Source organism: Adiantum capillus-veneris, chromosome 15 (assembly GCF_014529385.1).
Source record: "Adiantum capillus-veneris isolate H3 chromosome 15, ASM1452938v2, whole genome shotgun sequence".
Taxonomy (NCBI): Eukaryota; Viridiplantae; Streptophyta; class Polypodiopsida; order Polypodiales; family Pteridaceae; genus Adiantum; species Adiantum capillus-veneris.
In genome coordinates, this window is record NC_140945.1 from 100,060,195 (window position 1) to 100,064,256 (window position 4,062).

The following is a 4,062-nucleotide window of genomic DNA, read 5'->3' on the forward strand; positions in this document are numbered from 1 at the left end:
CATGATTGAATTTTTTTATGAATCTCCGATTGTGGCAGAAATCTAGTATTTTGGAGTGTTGCAAGAAACTTTGAGGTTGGATCACAGAGGGTTCCTCGTGGAGATAATTTGTAGTTTTTGGTTCATCATAAAGACCATACTATTTGACGATAGCAGATAAGTTGCAAATGCAAGCATCGATGCATGCCCGGCAAAGATTTCTTCAGTATTAATGTGGCTAAATTTTGTTCAATTTAAGACGAAATTATAATTATTTTCTTTGTATGCATCAAAGGTCTTGATTCATCTCTCTTGCTGAAAATGCCAGATCTTTTCTCAACCAAATAAGGCCCTTCAACTCCATGTCAGTGGATTATTGATGATAGTTATTTCACATGCAAAAAATAGAGAAAGTAATGTGAGAGCTGGCTTTTGGTAAATTTTGTTGAAAGATTTGAAGCTATGGAAGTATCGTACTCAGCACATGCCAACACCTTATGGTAAACTATGTTGGTTGCTTTTGGCTGTGCATTATCGGTTGATAATAGTCTTGCATGTTTATGAAGTGGAGCGAGTAAACCAGTCTCAATTCTACAGATTACTTATTGCAAGTTAGAGGGCTATATTGTAGTCTCAAATTCAAACACCAAAGGGCAAGGTAACTTTGATGCTAAAAAAATCTTTAAGTTACTATCGGTTGTTAGGTGTGCGTGTGCACATGCACATTAATAGAGCCTTTCTTTGACGCGTATGAGTTTGCATGCGGCTTTGCTTCCCTTTGATGCTCTTCCACAAATGGTTATGGGTTTTTGGCATTCTCCCCCCTTCCTTACATCGATTTGCGGTCTTCTTCATGGGGGTCAGATATTGGGCTTATTGGACCTTGTGGCGTGAACGTAATGGCTATATGTTCCACTGCTTTGATGAAAATCCTTTTTAGTTTTTCAAGCTCTCCCTTAGGCAATCCTTATGTTTTGCCATGGATGTTGGCGATATTACCTTGGAGATACGTTAGCTCTCCTATGAATGTTTTTACCCATCTTTTTCAGCCAGCTACTTGTGTTCCTTCCCTTGTATATGATCTATGTGGAGGTTTCCCACTTGTAAATTAATCCCAAAGATGTACCAAAAAAATAAAATGTGTGTTGGAGAGAGAGAGAGAGAGGTTGAAACTTTTTGTAACAAAATTTCTAATGAGTACTTCCCTTAAGGCAAGACAAACAATGATGGAAGAAAAATTGAATTATATTACAAGTTGAGCTAAACCTTGTTATACAATGAGTTAATTCAAAATAGCATAAATTTTCCCTTGCTTCCCAGTGTCTTCATCAAAGAACCTTAATTCACCTTCCTCTCACCAAAAACCTACTAAAACAGGTCTTGAGTTCAACTCTCCTCGTCGGCTAGATCTTTAAGGTCTCTTGGGATAGTTTCCTATGACGTTAAAACTCTCTTCATCTTCTTCTTCTTCTTCTTCTTCTTCTCTCTCTCTCTCTCTCTCTCTCTCTCTCTCTCACACACACACACACACACACACACACACACACACACACACACACACACACACACACACACACACACACACACACAAGACGAGGAAAACCCATAGAAAATACTACAGATAGGAAATTAGAAACAATCAAAGTAGAGCTCGTAATGACTAGCAAGGAGCTCGTCCAAGTCATAGGCAACTTGAAGAGATTGTTGGAGAGATGTCTTAAAGAAGGAGACATAGTCCACTTGAATCTGCTGAAACATGAGGAAATTGCGTTCTCTCCACACTGTTCACAACACCTAGAATCTAACGCAGTCAAAAAAGTATGCATACGGCCAAAGCAATGGCGAAAGCACTCCAAAGATAAAAAATAATTTACCGAGATGCATGCCAGGGAAGCACAAAGAGCCGCAAAGATGCAATCCACAAACTATTGTGTATGAGAACAAGACCACAGCAAATGTGGAATGTTCTCAATGGCTGCACCACAGTGAACACATCGCGAAGAGGCCAATCTTTGGGATCGCATAAATTTGCCAGTCCGGAGAACCCCAACGATATTTTCCACATAAATAGTCGCTCCTTCAAAGGTAGCTTAGCATGCCAAACTTTCATAACTTTACTCCTCCACCATGTAACACTCTTGTCCATATTCCATACCTTATTATAGTGATCTTGGATCCAGGAAGATGACTGCAAATGGCAGTACACTTTCTTTGCAGATATCGAACGAATCGAAGAACCAACGTAGAGCCAATCACAAATTTGATTCTCCACAACCAATGGTGGAACGTGTGAGAGCACAGAAACGCAAACATCTATGTCTAGGGCTGTTTTTGCTTAACCAGCACCAACAACAAAGTGGACTTTCTTATTGTAACATGAGAACACAAATGCAAAATATTTAGACCACCGCAACACTTTGGAGTACATAACTTATCCATCACAAGCAAACACAGACTCCTTTTCTGAGAGGAAGTAGACTAGAAGTGCTTCAGAATCCGAGACATTAAAGCCCAAAGACGATTGGGTGGCCAATGCAACATCGGTAGGAAAAATTGCATGTATGCCACCAAGATGGATTGCACTATTCGGAGTCTTACATGTAGTGGCCAAGTAGACAATTTCTAATAGTGTCATTTAGACCTCAATTTATTCTCAACCCAATCATGTTTACTTTTCATGGTAGACCAATAGAAATGCATTTCTACTCCTTGAAGAGTAGATTATGGAATCCCTCTTTGCTCCGCATAAGGAGAAGCTTGGGATTCATACATGACTTTCTTATTGTATGGGCGAGTAACACATAGCCTATTGCCGTTTGGAAGATAACCATCCTCCAAGGTGAATGGTTCTTTTTTCTTCCCTAGCTAATGCAAAGGCTATAATTACGTTCTTAAAGTCTTAATCAGTAGTATACTCATCTCTCATTAAAGATAGATCATTGTGAGTTATAGACACCACATTTATCATTGGCCGTTGTGAAAGTGCATCGAGCACTTGATTGTGCTTGCCAGTAATGTGAGCAATATGAAATTTAAATTGCGGAAGAAAATTTGCGCACCTCATTTGTTTGTTGGAAATCTTGGTTTGCATCATGAAGTTCTTGAGGCTTTGTGACCCATTCGTAGAATGAATGGAGTCCCTACAGATAGTGTTTCCACGTGTCTAGGACATATACAATAGCTAGTAGCTCTTTTTTGTATTTGCCCAATACTCGCGTGTCGGAGTTGAGTCTTTGACTCTCATATGCTATGGCATGTCCTTCTTGAAGAAAAATAGCTCCAAGGCAATCACCACAAGCATCACATTGGACCTCAAATGGCTTTGGGAGACCTAGTAGTGTGAGCACAAGTTGACATATAAGCTTCTTCTTAAGCTTCTCAAAAGCTTCTTGCACTTTTGCACTCCATGAACACTTAACATTCTTTTTTGTTAAATCATGTAATGGGCCTGCTATTAGCGATAATTTTTCTATGAAGCATCTATAATATGCACACATACCTATAAAGCTTCGTAGCTCCTATAGATTCCTTGGATTAGGCCATCCTTTTATTACCTCTAACTTTGTTGGATCCATACGGGTACCATCTTTAGAGATAATGTGACCTAAATATTGAATCTCTCTTGTAGGAAAAACTCACTTTTCTTTTGATTAATAAAAAGATTATTTTCTCTCACAACTTGAAAGATTACTTGGAGGTGTCGCTTATACTCCTCAAGAGAATTTGAGTGGCCTGAAGATTTTGTCCATCATGAGTTTGAATGCGGTTGGGAGCATTTGTCAGGCCAAAACTTGTAACTTATCAAATAGATCTTCTACCTGCGGCATGGGAAATCGTCTTTTTATAGTGATCCTATTTAGCGCTCTATAGTCGACACACACATGATATGTGCCATCTTTCTTTTGCACTACAAGTATTGGTGAACAGAATGGAGAGGAGCTAGGCTTCACCATCCGTTTTTCCACCAATTCATGCATTTGCCTCATGATCTCCTCTTGTTGAGCTTGTGAAACTCAATAAGGAGGTTTATTAGGCGGTGAGCTTCCTAGTAGAAGCTCTATTGCATGGCCATCATCCCCTCTT